This window comes from Atractosteus spatula, chromosome 10, assembly GCF_055471065.1.
Source record: "Atractosteus spatula isolate fAtrSpa1 chromosome 10, fAtrSpa1.hap1, whole genome shotgun sequence".
NCBI lineage: Eukaryota > Metazoa > Chordata > Actinopteri > Semionotiformes > Lepisosteidae > Atractosteus > Atractosteus spatula.
This window is the reverse complement of record NC_142715.1, coordinates 7,425,108-7,446,273: the sequence shown is the minus strand read 5'-3', so window position 1 is coordinate 7,446,273 and position 21,166 is coordinate 7,425,108. Positions and strand designations below refer to the sequence as shown.

The following is a 21,166-nucleotide window of genomic DNA, read 5'->3' as shown; positions in this document are numbered from 1 at the left end:
ACTGTCATTTTCACTATTTTATTACTGACCAGGAAAATGACTTTTACCAGATCAATGAAAAGTAAAGCTTTATTTAAAAGGTTAATTCAAAGTGATACAGTACATTCAATGGGTAGTAAATAAATCAGATTAACAACATATTAAACATTTCCTCTGCAAATATAAAAAGCTAAATTAAACTAAAAGGAGAACCAGAAAAGCCACTGAGCAGGAATGAAACTTTCATTCTGTGTGTTCAGATGCCTGCTCAACAATCATCTTATCAACACTAGTCTTATTGTCTTATCCGAGTAATTAAGATTTAAAAAAAAAATAATTCAGCACAAAAAACAACAACATATACAGTAGTAGCTCAGGTGGGTAGCTGCGTCAGCATGCGTAGGCTGCAAAGGAACAAGTAATAGGTTTATTCCATGCTGAAAAAAAGAAGAAAGAGAACACAACGTTTCGGCCGTGGAGCCTTCTTCAGGTGTGAGAGAGACAGGGCAGTAGGCAAAGGTAAAGTAGCGGGAGAACAAAGGTTGGGAGGGAGGAGGAGTGAGAGGCGGGAGCAGGGGACAGAAAGAGAGGCCAATCAAGAGGTGTGAAGTCAGAATGGGTGCAGAGAGGTGTGAAATGAAACTTCCAATGAATGGAGAAAATTTAAAAGAACAGTAGTCTGTCGTTAAGGGAAGGGAGAAGGTGTGATCCTAGCTGCAGAATAATTTTAGTTTCGGTGGTCTTCTGCCTACCTCCCTCTCCAACAGGACCCTACCACTGACTACCAAAAGGAAGTGGTATCCACCATTTCTCTTCTTATCAGCAGTAATGAGCTCCCCCAGGAGGCAAACCGGCTCATCATGGAACATCCACAGGTATCTCAATTTTACCTCCTCCCCAAAATCCACAAACCGGACACCCCTGGACGCCCCATCGTATCAGCATGTAACTGTCCAACTACTTACATCTCAGCCTTTCTCGACAGCCTCATGAGACCGCTGGTTGAAGATCTTCCCTCATACATCAAAGACACCAACCACGCGCTCCAACTTTTTAATGATTTCCAATTTCAGGGTACCGAATGCTACATTTTTACCATGGACATCACATCTCTGTACACCGTCATTCCCCATAATGACGGCCTTACAGCACTCAAGCACATGCTGGACAAACGCACAGTGCTTGATCCACCCACCCACACCCTGGTACGCCTTGCAGAATTCGTCCTCACACTGAACGCATTCTCTTTCAATAATCTTTTTTACCAACAGGTCAGTGGAGTTGCCATGGGCACCAGAATGGGACCCAGCTATGCCAACATTTTTGTCGGCTGGGTAGAAGAACGCTTCTTCGCTTCCTACACTGGCTATGTCCCTGACCTCTACAAACGATATATTGATGACTGCGTCGGTGCCGCCACATGCTCCAACGATCAGCTTGAGTTCTTCCTGCACCATTTCACCAACTTCCACCCGTCCCTCAAAAATACGATTAACATATCTTCCACTACTCTTCCGTTTCTAGACATCCACTTGTCTATCAACTACCCCCGACTGTCCACTTCAGTTTATTACAAACCCACGGATTCACACAGCTACCTCCTGTACAGCTCATTTCACCCCAACCACACTAAAAACTCTCTTCCTTTTTCACAGTTCCTTAGGTTACGACGATTATGCAGCGACGACATCGACTTCGAGAACCAAGCCCTCGAAATGTACTCATTTTTCATCAACAGAGGATACCCCAGCAGTGTGATTGACAGGGCCCTTGCCCGAGCCAAAAACACCCCCCGGACCATCAACCTGATCAGGAACTCCCGCCGTAACAACCGCATTCCTCTGGTGCTTCCTTACCACCCTAACACACTTCCTATCCCCAGGACCATTAACCACAACTTTTCCATCCTACAGGATGATCCCTCCATTGGGGCCCTCTTTTCTGATCGCCCTATCATCTCATATCGCCGACCACCTAATCTGCGTAACCTCCTTGTTCACAGCTCCCTTGACCGCCCTCAACAACCATCCACACCAGGCACTTTCCCTTGCAACAGAGCTCGCTGTATCACCTGCAAATACACAGCCACCACCACACTCATTCAAGGCCCCTCAGGACAATTCCGGATCACCCAGACAGCATCTTGTACTTCCAGCAACCTTATTTACTGTATCTCTTGCAGTAAATGCCCAGCCATCTACATTGGAGAAACAGGAAGGAGACTCGGAGACCGTTTCAGAGAACACGTCAGGGCTGTAAAGATTAAAGATCTCTCCGAGCCCATTGTTTCTCATTTCACCTCTGACGGCCACGACCACTCTAATCTCTCCGTCTGTGTTCTCAAAGACGGTTTTCCAAACTCATACATCAGAAAGACCACCGAAACTAAAATTATTCTGCAGCTAGGATCACACCTTCTCCCTTCCCTTAACGACAGACTACTGTTCTTTTAAATTTTCTCCATTCATTGGAAGTTTCATTTCACACCTCTCTGCACCCATTCTGACTTCACACCTCTTGATTGGCCTCTCTTTCTGTCCCCTGCTCCCGCCTCTCACTCCTCCTCCCTCCCAACCTTTGTTCTCCCGCTACTTTACCTTTGCCTACTGCCCTGTCTCTCTCACACCTGAAGAAGGCTCCACGGCCGAAACGTAGTGTTCTCTTTCTTCTTTTTTTCAGCATGGAATAAACCTATTACTTGTTCCTTTGCATAATAAATTAATTACTGCGAAAATAATTTACTTCGTACACTGTGCAGAGTGCCGTATACTCCTAGTTGCGGTACACACGATACATACAGTAAAAAGCCTCAGGCACTGTGTTAGATGTGTTTTCGACGTTATATATGCGTTTATTCATGTCGTTGATTTTACGGTTGCAATTAGACGTTGATTATACGTCGAGGCGACGTATATATACGTATAGCCATATTTTCGCCGTAAATATATGTATATTCGACGAATCAATGCCCACAGCTTGGCATACAAGGGTTTTGCTGAGGGGGTCTTGCCACCTGCCCGAAAAAAAACAGTAAAATGTTTGAGTGCCTATAGAGTTTCTATTTTTTTTTTCTTGACAAAAGTTGATACCATTTCCTGGACACCCCGTCCCCCATCAGTGCGCGGTGCCCGGGGAAAAATCTGTAGGGGGGCGTCTGAAATTCTGAGGGGGGGTGATATTTCGGTTGAAACGGAGCTGTACGGTGCAGCTACCCAAATGAAATCTCGCAGCTATGCCATTGATTAGTGCTTCATGATAGAAGATAACGACTAGCAATCTGGTATTTGCGATGAAGTTCAGTTTCACATTTTTCGTCACTCTCACGGTTTGTATTGCCTGGAGCGAAAAGTACCATAAGCGTTCATTTTTGCAGCTACATGGATGTTCTGAATCGTTAAGAAAAAAATGTTGTAAAACCAACAGAAAGCACAGACTGCTATAACTAGTCCTAGTTATATAACGATTTTAAGTATAATGATAAACTACTGCAAGGAATCGGTCCACCTGAGCAAACAGGATCGTAATGTTGACACTCAATAACGACACTGATATGTGCAGTTCCTGGACGGATAGCCCTCCTGCCCATCAAACAGACTGAGTGACTGTTCGTGTCATTTAGTGTTGTCTGACCATTGACAAAGTACAACTATTTTTTTAGGGCGCAAATTAAGTTAGGTAAATCTTTTTGCCCAAAACTGAAGGGGCGACATTCCCCCCTCCCCCCGTGATGCCAGGCCTGTCCCCATCCTATTCCATAATGTCATTATACTGTATATAATAACAGTGACCGATCCTTACTAACTGCATGCGTTAAAATTGCACATCAGCTCATAGCAGGGGGCACATAGCCGCGATGTATTATCAATGTTAAATTTCAACCATAATATCGACAACATTAATAAACGCATACGTTGAGAAAATATCGAACCCAGCATATTTTCCGGTTATATACCACAATGCATTGCTAGTATTCGTTGGTCACCATTTTGGACACGTTTTTCAAACGTAGAAGTATATCCGCAAATATCTCAGCAATCCTCTTTTGACGAGTAAGTATGAACAATAATAATACTATCTGAATACATACAGATCTTTCTTAATATTATTTTGATTAAAATAGTACGTGAATAAGCAAAAAAATGGCACATAAAATAGTGTGAATGGGGAAGATGACACAAAATCGTTTTGCCGTTTCTCTTATTCTTATTCTATGTTGTACTTTCAAACTTTGGGTACTCTTTAATTAGGACAGACTTTATTGCTCAACTGCTATGATGCAAGCCAAATTTTATACATTTATTTCAGCTTTGAGCTTAGTAAACCGTTCATTGTTTAGATTATACTAAAGAAGATATTAATCATCATTTATTTGGGAAGTAATATTATATAATTTTCTCCTAGCTGCGGTGCTGAAGTCCCACCCTACATCAACAGAAAAAGAAATAAAGGAGCACGCAATGTGTTACTTGAAGAATGCATATGCAAGGCAGGGGGGCAGGAGATCTGGACACTGAAAATAATAGGTTTTTGGTTCTAACTGTTAGGACAATTAGACAGGGTTTGCAAATAGTGGACAAAAATCGTCTTAACTTCCATTGTAATATTTTTTTTTCTTGGAAATATAGAAGTTGTACATTTTAAAATGTATATTTGAATCAAAATGTGGTTTTGAGTTAGTGTGTTAATGTAATTAGTTTTGTGTTTGTCATTACTATACTGTATATTGCCATGTTACCAGAATTAGCTGAAGTTTAAGACTAGTTGTGTTTTTTATGATTATTGCCCATATGTTGATTGTTGATTGATTGTATACAATGTATAATTTGAAATACATATGTTTCAGGTGTGAATGTGTATTTTCAGAATAAATTTCTAAACCTAATCATTGGCTTGGTTTACTTGTTTCTACACCTATAAAATCTATCTTTGATGTATAATAGACCTCTACCCATATACGTATAATAGACCTCTACCCATATACGTATAATAGACCTCTAAAGTTATCCGTATAATAGACCTCTAACCATATACGTATAATAGACCTCTAAAGTTATACGTATAATAGACCTCTAACCATATACGTATAATAGACCTCTAAAGTTATACGTATAATAGACTTCTAACCATATACGTATAATAGTCCTCTAAAGTTATCCGTATAATAGACCTCTAAAGTTATCCGGAACTCCAACCATATGTGTATAATAGTCCTCTAAATTTATCCGTATAATAGAACTCCAACCATTTATGTATAATGAACGTCTAAACATAGACGTATAATTGACGTATAACTTTAGACGTATATTAGAATTTCATTCTAGACGAATTGTAGACCACATTTAGACGTCTAAGGTATGCGTTTAATAGACGTATATTATACGTCTTTTGCCCACTGGGTAGTGTTTCATTTCACAAACCGAAAATGTTCAAGTAGATCTTGTCACTCTACTCCACGTAATCATTTAAATTAAATCACAGTAGAGTACAGAACACGCAGTGAGGAGCTCACACAGTGAGTACTCTTGAATAAGACAAGAGGAAAGGCACACTGCACATCTGCAGAACATCACGTCCGAGTTTACAGCGACAGCAGAGGTTGGAAGCGAAGTAGTTTTTTATTACTCGCTCGCTGAACGATCTCTCAAGAAACCTCGGTGGAGATTTAACGGGTGTCTAATAATCACGTTCAAAAAGGTGACGATAAGTTTTTTTTTTAACTAGGTAGCCTTAATGGCAACACAGTGTGAGTAATCTTAAAGCAGCTGCAGATGGAGTAGCCGTAATGGCAACACAGTGCTTTGAGTTCGGCTTTTCTTATTTCTTCTGCAGAACCAGTGGTATCGGAATATACTGATCCGTATAAGAAGCGCTTTCGGTTTCTGATCATTTTTATTGAGCGCTGCTCTAAACTTTACATTTGCTCGGGCTAGTTTTCCCCATGAAAAAAAGACATTTCCCTAATTACATGATTTCACTTTTTTCTTATCAACGAGTAGAAAGAAATAAAATATATACTTCATTATAAGTACCACAGGCAAGATGGCTGGTGGTTTAAGGCGTTGCGTTCAGGTCGCAATTAACCCTGGAGACGTTTGTTAAAATATCACTTCTAATAAAGAGGTCTTTCTCGTTATAGTAGAAACGATAGAAGCCTTAAGCGAGAAAAAAATCACAACATCTCGCATTTCACGTGTTTAATGTTAACTGTCTCAGTGGTTGCCTCGGTGATTGATGGCTCTTCTCCCTCGCAGGGTGACGGCAAACTTCTTCAGAGAGGGAGTCTCCCACGCACGGCTTTTCTTTATCAAGAGCTGAGACAACAGAAACAGACTTCAAACTGACATGAATTACTTCTTGAGCGTTTATGACCGTCTTTAAAAGCTGAGAGCAGGTGAAAAAGTCTTTGGAAATGAGGAAATGACTGCTGACAGTAAACAAAGCTGACGCTCAGCTGCAGACAAGCGCTCCTCGTTAGTATAGTGCTGAGTACCCCCGCTTGTTGCGCGGGAGACCGGGGTACGTTTCTGTGACAGGGCGCTGGTTTAATTTTTTAACAACCTGACTTCGCTTAAAAAGTGTGTACTGTGTACTACGTTTCGGACTAGTTAGTGCGGTAGAATATGGAGATCATCTCCAGCTTTGAGCTCAACTGCAACAAGAAGTCATGCTAAATGTAGTATAGTGAGTAGACATCGCGAGACAACAGAACGAGAGAGTAGAAGGCGGGAATATATGGTGTAAGGGCGTGATCTGTGTAGTTAACAAAATAGTTAAAATAATATAAAAACGTCTCTTTATTAAGATACACAACATTTATGGCGACGAGAGATGAGTGCTTGACGGACTCAAAGCGAGCAGAACACTGCAGATTTTAGTTCTCTTGCTGGTAGAAACGAACTTTTGAATTTTCGGACTTTTCGTTTAGCTTGCGCCATGGAAGATATGGCAGCCGCGCCGAGAAGCTTTGCTTATGCCCAGCTTTTTCTACCGCTTCTACTGAAACTCGGAGCTCCGGATTTGTATGCGGAATACAAGATATGGATGGAGTCGTACAGATTTTTTTAAATAGCCAGTGGATCTACAGAAGCTCCGGATGCCGTGAGACGTGCTACATTACTGCACTGTATCTGGGTGCCCGTGCAGCGGATTTTCGCCAACCTCCCTGTTGAAAAAGGTACATATGAACAGACTGTAGCTGCCTTAGACGCTTACTTTACACCGCAGAGAAATGTGGTTTTGGAACGGCATAAATTTAGGCAGAGAACTTAGTCTCAGGACGAATCTGTTGATGCTTTTGTGACTGCACTAAGAGGACTGGCTAAATCTTGTGACTTTGGAGTATTGGAAACTGACATGTTAAGAGATCAACTTGTGGAAAAATGTGCACATAAGAGACTATAAATTGCTGCAGGAGGAAGGGCTGACTTTAGAAAGAGCTCTTACAGTCGCTAGAATTCATGAAGCAGCTCAAGCAGAATCAAGAATGCTTTCTGACCACAGTGACAAAGTGACACTGAACGGGGCGCTCGCTCAAACTTTACAAACAAAAGCCGAGCAGCAGGACGCAGTCATGCTAGAGATATACTGTAGAAGAACAGGGGACGGCTGACATTACATGTTACAGGTGCGGACTAACAATGCACAAAGCAGATGAATGCGGAGCGTGAACAGCAAAATGTGTACACTGTAAGAAAACAGGACATTATGCACACGTCTGCAGAACATCACGTCCGAGTTTAAGGACAGCAACATCAGAGATTGGAAGCTAGGGAGTTTCAGGTCCGTGTTTTTATTATAGGTTCAAGAAAGTCTGAATACCTTTGCAAGAAGTATTTCAGAATCCCACTCAAATCCAGTACGAATGCCGCATAAATCTGCATTGTACAATTAGTATACTGTTTGTCCGTTGAATCAAACACGCCTTATGAAGCATTTCTAAAACAGGAGAGATCGTTAGGGAATGCGTCTTCCTGTAAAAATAAAATGACTTCAAGGGCACTATAAGCAGAGGTGTGAAAGCCTGCTCTACAGAAGAACTATAGCCAGAGATGCCAAAGAGGTCGAGATTTCACCACGTGAGAGAAAGCATCTCAGAAAACGAAGTTGCGGTCGTTTCCACGCGTTATAAAACCACTAGGTCAAACAACAAGAGCTGTTGAGAGTAACGCGGCCCAGCGCTCTAAAGAGTTGGCTTAAACCTCCAGTCTCTTCAGGAGCATCTGTTGGAGTCGCACTGCTACAGTGTATCTCCTTGTTAAGTATCCCTTTTATTGTTGTTGCTGCCTCCAGGCGATGTAAACCAGATTCAGAAAAAAATAATTTGAACAAAATTATTCACATCTTTATTTGATGGCGTGGTGGCCAAGTGGTAAGGCGTCTCTCTCGTAAACTGAAGATCGTGGGTTCAATCCCCACCCGTGTCTGTTTCATTTGTCTCCGCTTTCCTTCAGTTTCAATGTCTTCAAAAAACTCGCAATGTAGGAGTCTCAATAGTAAGAGAACATAACTGTCGCCAGTGGTTAGTATTCTTGCATATCCTGCCTTGTTTCTTAGTCGACAAAGCTTGTCTCTCTTCACACCCATCTTCCGAATGATCGCCTCAGCATTGGGAAGGAACGTGCGCTTGGTACAGCCCCCCCACTCCACGGGTGAGTTGTCAGTCCAGGTTGGAAGTAACGTTCGAAAGCACTAAAAATCTGACTTAGGAACGAGAAGACCGTGTTTTTTTAAACAAGTAAATGATAAAATAATATACTGCCTGCAAGACTATGTCAAGTTCAAGTTCAAGTCCAAGTTTATTGTCATTATACTCATACACAGGTATATGGTATAACGAAATGCTATTTAGCTAGCTCTCGGACATAAGTAGTACAAAGAAAAAAACACAACAACAATACAATTGTATAACAAAAGAAAGACAGAGACAACAGCCGATGTGCAAAAAACAACAACAGGCAGTATGCAAAACAACAAAAAGGTAACAGGTTATGTGCAAAAACATGCATCAAAAGAATGAAATAAAGGGATAGAAATGATGGGGAGTGAGCTTTTGACATGTATGGGAGAGGTAGATTTTCAATGTGTGTTTGGGTTTTTGGTAAGAAAGAAGGCACTATGAGGTTCAGATCATAGGTGAGAGGTGAGAGTGAGAGAGGCTGGGAGTTTAATAGTTTGATAGTGCGGGGGTAAAAACTGTTTCTGAGTCTGGTAGTCCGGACCCGAATGCTCCGGTACCGTTTTCCATGTCATGCTAAACGCCACAAATTGTGTTCGTCCAGTCGTATCAATCGTCCTAAAGTTAAGGAAAATCGGATGCAACGGGTGCAATCAGCACCCATTTCTTCAGGATAGTCGAGCGGTTTAAAACAGCAAATTCACAGGTTCGTGTCTTTTAAGCTTTGTGTTTCGCTCTCCAAATAGAGGCACGGGTTCAAATCCCACTCCCGACAATCAGGCGTTTTACCCTGTCTTTTTTACCTGCCTTTACACTGTTTCAGTCTTCTTGTGCTCGCTGACAATCACAGTACGAGGAAAACGGAGAAACTACTTAGCAAAAACATAACGGACAGAAAAAAGCTTCTTAAACACGTGAATGTGATTAGCAGCAGTAAGGTATGCATTCAAATGTTTAACGCTGATTTATAAAAGCAGCAGAAGAAAGGTGCAGCACAATGCAATTTGTGAGAATTCGCGGGTTTTTATGCTGCTTGGACTTCTTTCAAGCCTATGAAGTGACCCCCGTTTTATTTTCATTTTCAAACCTCAGAGCCGAATAACAAGAAGGTTTCATGTGTGACAGCATTACGTTGCAAATACCGTTTCCACGATGTATTCAGCGACGGGAATGAAATGTTTTAGTGCTGGCTCAAATGCGAGGAATTTCAGAAAAGCCTGGAAAAGCAACGCTTGCAGTAAATGACAAATCTAAAGCGTGTAGTCAGCATGAACAGAACAACGCAATGGTCTGTAAAAACGATCTGAAGCCGCAATTACTATTTTTATCTCGGGCAGTTCATTCCGATACGATGTTTCCGCAGAATAAATGAAATGCCGAACTCCAAACATGTTGTTGCCATTATTGTTACTCCTGCTGCTGTAGTTTTAAGCTTTAGTCAGTGGGTATGTAATGTTGTAAAGGGGCTGGACTACTTTGTTCAGTCCAAATTCCATTATTTGAATTTATGCTTTTTTAATATAAGCATTAACAATACAATGCGTGCTCAAAAACCGTTACTTATTAGCTTAAGAAGCGGCAGTGTTTTGACGAAGTGTGGTATTCGAATAGTAAATGCTTAAGTGTTTAATACTTGCTTGTGAGCCTTAGATAAATTGCCTGCTGCAATTTCAGCAAGCGGAGTTCTGCTCAGCGGCCTGTAGTACACATTGCTAATTCCTTTTGTGAGGGTACGGGCAATCTTTGAATGATAAGGCTGACGTGTCTGTCGAAATTTTGTTTCCCTTTCACTGTGTTGTATTTTCCCTACACGTACAACATCAATTGTGATGTCATCATTGCCCATTGGTTTGTGTCTTGTTGTTATTATGTATTTTACATTACAAGAACTGAAAGTACTGAATTGAAGGTACTGAAGGTAGGAACTGAAAGTACAGACTGCTTTAATCATAAGAAAGTTTTTTTTTCTGCTGTTCTCTTTCCTGATGTATTGGTATTTGAAGGCTATTGGGCAGCAAGGATTTATCTTCCTGAACTCGCTATATAAGATATGGGTCCATGGTCATCTTAGTTTAGATGTACCTTTTAGAGGTGGTATTTTTCTCCATTGTTCAGCCTTCAGACATACTTGGAAAGTTTTAGGCACAGACATAATCTTTCTTAATCCCCCTTTATCCTGAGGTGACGTCCCAGGCAAGCTTGCCCCCTGGGAATGTTCACTGTGCTCTTCAGGCTTTTTTTCTGATTCTACACAGATTTTTTTCTCCTTCAAACATGTCACCACTGTCTGTGCTGCCGTGTGCAGCCTATGCATCTTCTGTATCTTCTGATGAACTTCTGAGCTCTGTGTTGCCTTCCAAACTATGTCCCTCACTTTGACTTGAAATATTGACTATAGATTGTGTACTGTCATCTGGTTTGGAATCCTTACCAATACTCACCTCCTTCTGCGCCCTAAGCACTTGGATTCTTACTTTTTTTCTGTCTTCATGCCAGATCACTGATAACCATTTCCTATTGCTGGAGCAATCCTCTCCAAGGACTCTGTTTGACAGTGTTGACCACATATTGTCATGCCACCTAATTTTTTTTTTCTAGCTTAGAAAACTTCAGAAATTCTTTGATCTCATTCCCTACTCCACCAGCCCTTGACCACAGGTCTGGCCTCCTACTCCTCTGTCCTCCTTTAACATGTGGCATTGCCAACAATCTGAAAAATAGAGAACATATCTGAATGAAGTGGAAACATAATTGAAATTCAACGCCAATGGATGTTAATAGTGTAGAAGTGCAACAGATGTACAAGTCCATTAAATGATTTTAGTTCTGTGTTTAATTATACGGGCCCTATATTTTGATATAGCATCAATCACAAAACAGCATTATGTCACTGTCACAACCACCAGCTAGTGGAGATCAACTCACAAAAGAACTTTTGTAACACACAAAATTTTGCATACCTCAGCTTGCTCTCCATGAGACACACAGACAGGGAGAGAAGCTTGTGGTCAGAGGACAGGGTCAGCTATTGTACAGCACCCCTGGAGCACTTGGAGTTAGGGGCCTTGCTCAGGAGCCCAACAGAGTAGGATTCCTCTGCCAACCATGGGATTTGAACCAGCAACCTTCCAACCACCACTGCAGATCCTGAGTCACAGAGCCACCCCTCTGCCTACTGTGCCAATCCTTTACGATTTGTCCAAAAAGATGCAATTTTTGAAGAATTAACTGTTGTAAATAACATCAGTGGCTATTGAAAAGTACATAGAAAAACAGAGACAAGTTAATAAACTTGGAATAACTACTTACAACTCTGGAAAGACCGAAGATAGTGTTTCTGGTTGTTGTCCTTTAATTGATCCGCCACCAAAACATAAATCCTCAACAGTCGAACAAGTCCATGTGATGAAAATCCTTATGCTCTTTAAATGGTTTCTAATGGATTGTGCATCTGTACTACATTTTTTTCCACTCATAAGCTTTTGGATGAGAGATTCTGACCACTGTATAAGATCAGAAGCAATAGAAGAAGCAGGCTTCTTTTTTGATTCTTTAACACACTCCTAATGCAAACAACACATTATGAATACAATGGAAAAGTTGCACCCAATGGGATCAAGCAACTTAAAACATATGTTCAGGGGACAGGAAAGTTGTTATAGAGATGAATGGTATTCATGAAACAAATAAATGTTGCAAAAAACTTTGCCAAAAGTCACAACCCATTTAACATTTGTCTGACAGGTTGAATGAGTTGGATATCTCTTAGGTTTGAAATGCACTCCAACGGCTGTATGATGCAAGCTCAAGAGTCAAAAGAACAGTAGTGAACTACAGTTCTTACAATAATAACAGGCAGCCGTGTGCTCTTGTGAATGATCTACATCATACACCCTTACAGACTTGGAAGTTTGCACAGCTTGTAGTCTTTCTAATTCAAAATTGGTTAAGTGTGAAATAGACGGAATGGTTTAAATAACCAGACAAAACAAATAGTAACAAACATTCCTTACCTTGGTCTCACATGGCGCAGTTTGTTTATTTCAGGCTTTACTTTTTACTTATAAATCCCTTCTAAACACAACATGTCCCATAACTCCCTATGTACAGGGTGAGGCCTATTTATCATTTAACTTAATCTTTAAGTTGTTAATTCCTTACAGGAGCAAGCAGCTTGGAGCATGCAGCTGTAACCCTTGAAGAAGGCTCCACAGCCAAAATGTTGTGTTTTCTTTCTTCTCTTTTCAGCATGGAATTAAACTATTACTTGATCCTTTGCAGCCTACACCTGCTGATGCAGCTAGCCATCTGAACTAATATTCAACAGGTTCCACTCACATAGAGATTCAAAATGCTTTATTACCATGACTGTTAAATCACAGAGTTGCCAAGGCCAATACAACATCCAAAAACATTCACAAAGAAAATACAACATAAGCAGATGTTCTGCTACAGATTATTGTCTATGTGGCGTTCTAGCTTGTGTTGTTTGTGTACTCCTGTGGTTTTAGAAGTGATTTTCTAGTTTTTTTCCGTGATGTGGTAGATTTAGAAGTGTGTTATTTTTGTTGTGCTATACTTCCTCCTCTGTATGCAATTGCATTTGACCTAAAGTACAGGCAGCAAAGCTATTATCAAACTTTGGTTTTGATCATAACGTCATCAGAGGGGTTACTGATTTCCAAACAGACTTGGAGTGTGAGAGTCAACAATGTATTATCCAACAAGTATTGTTTTACTGGTTCCCCCAAGGATGCATTTTGTCTCCCTTACTCTTTGTCCTATAAGCAAACACTCTCAAGAGCTCTCACCACTCCAGACACTTAATAACATTTGCAGACGACTCTGTCATTGTTTGTCTGCTGCAAATAAATGAGTGTAGCTATGGACATGTCAGATGAGTATGATAGGAGGTGTGAAGAAAACTTCCTGAAGACAAATGTGCCCAACATCAAAGAAATGATAACAGGTTTCTGGAAAAACCCCATACCACCACCCAAACCTAAAGGGGGGGAGATTCAGCTGAGGTGGTAGAAAAAAAATAGTAGTTGTGAAATGTTCTGAACCCTAAGTGAAATTTCAAAACTACTTAAAAAAACAGGTCCAATGTGGACATGATCCTCACAAAAGGACAAAATTGTCTTTATTATAAAGGCAACTTAAGCATTGTAATGTTAATGATTCGTTGTTGATCTTCTCCTATCGGTCCTTCCTTCAATTTGTTTTAATTTTCACTCTGATGTGTGGTTTGGAAATTTCAAGAACAAACTGGGCATGTCTTGTGAAATTATGTCCGTCTATTGTTCACTTGTTTTGCGTACAGCAAAATCCATCTGTAACGATTCTTCACACCCCTTGTCTAACAAGTTCCAAGTACTACCATCCGAATGCAACCCCCCAACTACAAAACCAATATATTAAAATTCTGATTCATAGCTGCAGCCATTTCCTTACTTCATACTTGATTTATGGGCTATTTTTTATATGCATGTTATTGGTAATTTATGTATGTTATTGTTATTGTAGACAGTAGTTAGCACATCACATTCAAAGACTTTAAAAAACAACCCTGGGTCTTCAAGGCTTGAAAATATAGAGCTCTAAAATATTGGAATTATTTGAAGACAGTATCAGGAGTGCAAGTGGCAGGCAAGAGATGAGCACAACATGTATTCTTATATTATTTAGTATGTTGTTTAAGAATAAAATAAACTGTGGGAAGACTGCAATAACAGCAATAGTACAATAAAAGATGAGAATAACAGTGGAAAAAAATAACAGGATTACTAAAAAATAAGGAACTTAAAATGCAATCCAACATCAGACAATACTGATAACAGGTAAGAAAGTGCAAGAGACTCAACAGCTGAGGAGAAGGGGAAAATATCAGATTGAGATAAATAAGGAAAAATGGGTGACAGGAAAAAATTAAATCAAAGAGCAAAAGGGAAAAACATGGAAAAGCCAGCAGAAATTCTAGCACCAGCACAAAAATAAGGGGACAAAACAGAAAGAATTCAAAACAACTGAACAAAGGAACAAGACATGGAAGAAAAGAAAGCCCATGCATTCATGAACCTACACCAAAGAAAAGATAAAAATAGCTTATCTCCACAAAGAGTTAAAACCCATCGGAACCATAAATACTGTAGGGAAAAAAAGTCCCTAGAAAAGCTGTGTCCTTTTTTCTCTGGTTATCTCACCTTTTGGAAAGGGTGATTGTATGCAAAACATTAATGCTAAAACCTGTTTACATATACTGTATCTACCTTCCTGCCTGGGCAGATGGCAGATCCACCACATTCACTTCTGTCAGACCTACCCTTGTAATCCATTACCATGAAAAACTCAAATCAGCCCAGGTCTGGAAACAATGCAAAAGGAGACATACTGTATGGAGAGAGGACCCAGAATCCCCCATGTAGTAGACTGTTACTGGGCAAGGGGACAAAACAAATAGAAAACCAACCTATTCCTTTTTTAAAAAAACCCTAGAAGCAGGCACACAGGCGAGCTCAATTTCTAACAACACATAAGCAAAAGAGGCATCTATAAGGGCAGGTGACTGGAGATCTCAATAAGAGTCAATACAAACACAAATGATACAAAAACCAACACAGTCTTCCTAAAATAATTTATGTAAGTATTTTCAAACCGCTTATACTTTCCGAGTACACTAAAAAAAATCAGTTGTGGACTGTACCTCTTACCCCACTTTGAAAGTTTGTATATTTGTCATTTGTTCAAAATAGAGCCTATTGATTTTTAGAAATCAAAGACACAGGTCACTATTTTTCTGTTCATTTAAAGTGTGTGTTGAGTGCATATGTGGTCAGATATGTGCCAGCTTCATATGAAGTCGATCTGACTCCTATTCAGGACACTGAGTTTGGTAAGCTGCCAGTAATAGGGTACTGAAGATACTGGTGAATAGCTAGCCCAGGTTACTGTTCACACAAATGCTCCGGCAGTTGTTAGGGTCAGGTGATCAGTCCTGGATTCCAGGCCAAAGGAAAACATCCGTACTTCAGGATGGGGTTGAGTAATTTAAACTGGGCTCATCACACCTCCGAGCTGCTATGTCACATGATGCTGCTGTTTACCCTGTCTACGCCACAGGCCTTTTGTAGTTTGAGGGTATGGAGTTAGTATACTTGCTCCAACTTCGTGTTTGGGAAATCCAAGGGATATTGGTTGTTTTTTATAAACAATTCAAAAATGTTCTGTTTTTAAGACTTTGTACCATACACCGATCCCCCCCCGGAGACCCAAGTGATTCTGGTTTAGGTAAGCCAAGGGACAATGATCTTCACGTTACCAGGGGGACAGTGGGTGGTCAAGTCTCCCCTAAACAATGTATCTTGTCAGATTATGATGTCAGTCCATTTAATAATGTTGTTGAACTCCCTTCAGCCCAAAAATTAAAGAATGCTGCGCTTTTATTTTTACTGAAACATGGCTAACAGACAGTATTACGGACTCGGCAATACACCTAGACGGATTTTCTGCCTTCCGCGTGGACAGAACTACAGAATCCGTTAAAACCAGGGGTGGGGGAGTGTGCATTTTTTATTAACAACGCGTGGTGCAACAATGTATCTACCATCACGAAACACTGCTCACCTGCCCTGGAATTTTTAATGATCAAGTGCCGCCCCTTCTATCTGCCGAGGGAATTTACAACTGTTATAATCACCGCCGTCTACATCCCCCCTGACGCTAATGGCAAAGAAGCGCTAGAGGTACTGCACACTGCAATAAACAAACAGGGATCTGCACATCCCGACGCAACCTTTATCATCGCGGGTGACTTCAATCAAACAAAACTCAAATACGTTCTCCCAAAATACCATCAGCATGTCTCCTTCCCAACGAGAGGAGAAAACACTCTGGACCATGTTTACACCAAGATTCAGAACGCTTACAAGGCAGTACCCCTCCCCCACTGTGGAAACTCAGACCACATCACTCTGTTTCTCCTCCCGGCATACAGACAGCTGCACAGGCGCGGGAAACCAGCGCTCCGGACAGTGAAAGTGTGGCCTGAAGGAGCTGAATCGGTCCTGCAGGACTGTTTTGAATGCACTGACTGGAATGTGTTTAAAGAGGCAGCCACACAGGGATCATACACCGACATACAGGAATATGCATCGTCAGTCACTAGCTACATCAGGAAATGTGCTGACGATGTCACACTCACAAAAGAAATAAGAACCTTTCCTAACCAGAAACCATGGATGAGCAGTGAGGTTCGCACCCTAATCAAAGCAAGGGATGCAGCATTCAAATCGGGCAATAAATCAGAACTAAGGTCAGCCAGGATCAATCTTAACAATGGTATTAAACATGCAAAAAACACGCTCAAACAGGAATTAGAGGAACACTTCACCACTAATGACCCAAGGCGCATGTGGCAAGGTATACAGGCCCTCACAGACTACAAGAGGAAGAACATCTGTGCACCTGCCCATGATGCCTCCATGCCTAACAAGCTCAACACCTTCTATGCTCGGTTTGAAGCCAGCAACACAGAACCAGTCATCAGAACTGCACCCTCCACAGCTGAGCAGCTGCTCTCACTGTCTGCAGACGAGGTGAGGAGATCTCTGCTAAAAGTGAACACACGCAAGGCTGCAGGACCCGATGGCATACCCAGTCGCGTCCTCAGAGCCTGCGCCAATCAACTGGCGGGTGTATTCACAGACATTTTCAACATGTCTCTGGCCCAAGCCGTAGTCCCCACCTGCTTCAAGACAACCACCATCTTCCCAATACCAAAGAAAACCACAGTGACATGTCTTAATGACTACCGACCAGTGGCACTAACACCTGTCATCATGAAGTGCTTCGAGAGGCTGGTCATGAAGCACATCAAGGACACCATCCCAAACACAGTGGACCCATACCAGTTTGCCTACCGGTCCAACAGATCCACAGATGACGCAATCTCCATTGCCACACACACGGCCCTATCCCATCTGGACAAAAAGAACACATACACAAGACTACTATTCATCGACTTCAGCTCAGCTTTTAACACTATCATCCCAGAGAAACTAGTCAAGAAACTCAGTGCACTGCGTCTCAACACCACCCTCTGCAACTGGATTCGGGACTTTCTGACAGGCAGACCTCAGGCTGTCAGGCTTGGAAACCACACCTCCGGCACACTAACTCTGAACACTGGGGTCCCCCAGGGGGTGTGTGCTTAGTCCATTGCTCTACTCCCTCTATACCCACGACTGTAAGGCCAAACACAACACCAACTCCATCATCCAGTTTGCTGATGACACCACAGTTGTAGGTCTGATCACAGACAATGATGAGAGGGCCTACAGGGAGGAGGTCAATCTCCTTACAACATGGTGTGATGACAACAACCTCACCCTCAACGTCAGCAAAACCAAGGAGCTGATCGTTGATTTCAGGAAACTGCAAACCGGACATGCCCCTATCCACATCAACGGGACTGAAGTGGAAAGGGTAAGTAACTTTAAATTCCTTGGTGTCCATATCACCGAGGACCTCACATGGTCTCTCAACACCACCTGTCTGATCAAGAAAGCGCAACAGCGCCTGTACTTCCTAAGACGGTTGAAGAAGGCTAAGATATGTCCCCAGATCCTCACTAACTTTTACAGATGCACTACAGAAAGCACACTGACAGGCTGCATCACAGTGTGGTATGGCAACTGCAGTGCTGCTGACCGCAAACACACATTGAAAATCTACCTCTACCATACATGTCAAAAGCTCACTCCCCATAATTTCTATCCCTTTATTTTATTCTGTTGATGCATATTTTTGCACATAACGTATTACCTTTTTGTTGTTTTGCACATTGCCTGTTGTTGTTTTTTTGCACATCGTCTGTTGTTGTTTTTTTTACACACTGCCTGTTGTCTCTGTCTTTCTTTTGCTACACAATTGTATTGTTGTTGTTGTTGTTGTTGTTTTTTCTCTTGGTACTACTTATGTCCGAGAGCTAGCTAAATAGCATTTCGTTATACCATATACCATGTATATGAGTGTAATCACAATAAACTTGAACTTGAATGTTACACATACTGACAGAGAGTGATCTCATTATGTGTGTCATGATGGTGCTGTCTGGCTGTCCTGCTGGTCTGGATGAGGGGTGCGTAGTGTGGTGCAGGTTCTTGTCCCATCCTGCTCTTGGTCCAGGTTGGAGGGTTGCACCGATTCTGAGTCTTGTTAGCTGGAATGGATTGGTTTGGGGGTGTTGATACCAGAGTGGTCCAGGAGGGGGGTGCAGGTGTCTCGGGGGCATTCTTGATTTTCTATGACTTCAGGTTGATTCTGTTGGTTCTGAGTGTCTTGGTTACATACGCTTGTGTGTATAGATGAAAAAGCTATTGAAGAGCACCCCATTCATCTCGGTGGAAGTTGCCATGTTCAAAAAATCCTAAAAAGAGAATTAAAGTTTCACACAACAAAGCATGACTGTGAAAGGTCAGGAGGCCTGCCTTGTGTGCACAACACTTGATTACAGTCAAAAAATCATGAAGCCATGAAGAAGACCCACCTATCGCACTGTATTACCTGTAGTGTTATCTTAAAAAATCATTACAAAATAAAGAAAGGGGCCACAGCCACAGCAAGGTTGTATGAGGTTCAGGGGCCTGTCTGGTGTGCAAAACACTTGGTTTCAGCAGTGTGGCTGTTGTATTTGAAATGCTATTGAGCCATGAAGATGACCCACCTATCCCAGTGTGATCTTCAGAAACTCAATACAAAATAAAGAAAGGGGCTACAGCCACAGCAAGGTTGTATGAGGTTCGGGGGCCTGTCTGGTGTGTAAAACACTTGGTTTCAGCAGTGTGGCTGTTGTATTTGAAATGCTATTGAGCCATGAAGACAACCCACCTATCCTAGTGTGTTACCTGTAGTGTTATCTTCAGAAAATCATTACAAAATAAAGAAAGGGGCCACAGCCACAGCAAGGTTGTATGAGGTTAGGGGGGCTGTCTGGTGTGTAAAACACTTGTTTTCTGCAGTGTGGCTGTTGTATTTGAAATGCTATTGAGCCATGAAGTTGACCCACCTATCGCACGGTATTACTTGTAGTGTTATCTTCAGAAAATCATTACAAAATAAAGAAAGGGGCCACAGCCACAGCAAGGTTGTATGAGGTTCGGGGGCCTGTCTGGTGTGTAAAACACTTGGTTTTAGCAGTGTGGCTGTTGTATTTGAATTGCTATTGAGCCATGAAGAAGACCCACCTATCCCAGTGAATTACCTGTAGTATTATCTTCAAAAACTCATAAAAAAATAAAGGATCCACAACCCAAAACAAAGCTGGGAAAAGTCAGAGGACCTGCTTAGTGTGCAAAACACTTACCTGCAGCATTGTGGGTGCTGTGGTTTAAATGCTATTGGTTTGTGAACAGAATACCCCTATCCCAGTGCATTGTGCCACATTAAATAAAAGCACGAGAAAAAGAGATTCAGAACACAAAGCTGTCAGTGTTCTGTGTAAAAAGTCTGTTTGATCATCATGGGAGATGTTTTTAATAAGCTGCTGAGTAAAGAATATTTGAATCTTCCTGCTGTCAGTAGTATTGTGAATATAGTTGACCCTTACCTGAATGAAAACAGGACGTAAAGGAAGGGTTTCAGAAATCAAACAAAGCTTTATTCCCGTGCTTACAGTTTGGGTAATTGGAGACTGCGCTGTTCTGCTTCCTATGGTCATATACGGGTTTTTCGCACGAAGCCGTATTGAACAGTATTTCTCGCGTTGTGAACGTGTGCACACAGCGGTCCCCCGGGTTCCAGTTCGTGCGTAATTACGTATCGATGAAAAACTGGAGGTTTAAAAAAAGATAATTAGCTCACTGATAGTTTGATGTAAAGGCTGTGGAAATATCCACAAGTCGTGGTCTTTAAAATGCATTTGGTTTGAAGGCGTTCTGTGCTTCCATTGCGAAGATATGGACAAAAGAATATTCGTGCTTGGTCAAAAAAATGTCCTAAAAACGAAAAAGTAAAGGCTGAGAAAGCATTCACAATGTATTTTATACACAAAGGAAGTATTCTCGCAACTCTAAGAGGTTTCGTGTAAACGCTACAGGCGCGCCAAAATCGTTTTCCAACTACAAGCTAACTTTACCCCGGTCCAGAAAACCATATTCACCCAAGAAAAATGATCATCGAATCGTCATTTATACTCCCGTTGAATCCTCTGCTGAAATATTTTAAAAATAAAATGCAGGTTTGAGAACTTGACAAGCATTGTTACCTTAGTACTGTGCAGTTGGATTTTGATATTTTGACATATGTATCTTAATTTTAAACATAAATACTGTAGAATCTATTGTAATTTTGTTGTAATTTTAAAATATGTTAGCTGAGGATGCAAAGGGGTGAAAGGGAAAGGTCAGAGGGTATAGTAACAACAAGGTTAGGACTGGTGGAGGTGGTAGGGGTGTTGATGGTTTTTCTCTGTAGAGGATGATTGAGTTTTTTATCCTTCTCTGAAGTGAGAAACCG

At 41.4% G+C, this 21,166-nt stretch overlaps 1 non-coding gene across 1 annotated transcript; it reads left to right on the top strand.

Moving 5' to 3' along the window:
• The first annotated feature begins 8,330 nt into the window (after positions 1-8,330).
• trnat-cgu (transfer RNA threonine (anticodon CGU)) lies at positions 8,331-8,402 on the top strand. The gene has a single exon. It is a non-coding gene; the product is annotated as a tRNA-Thr (tRNA).
• Positions 8,403-21,166: the final 12,764 nt, after the last annotated feature.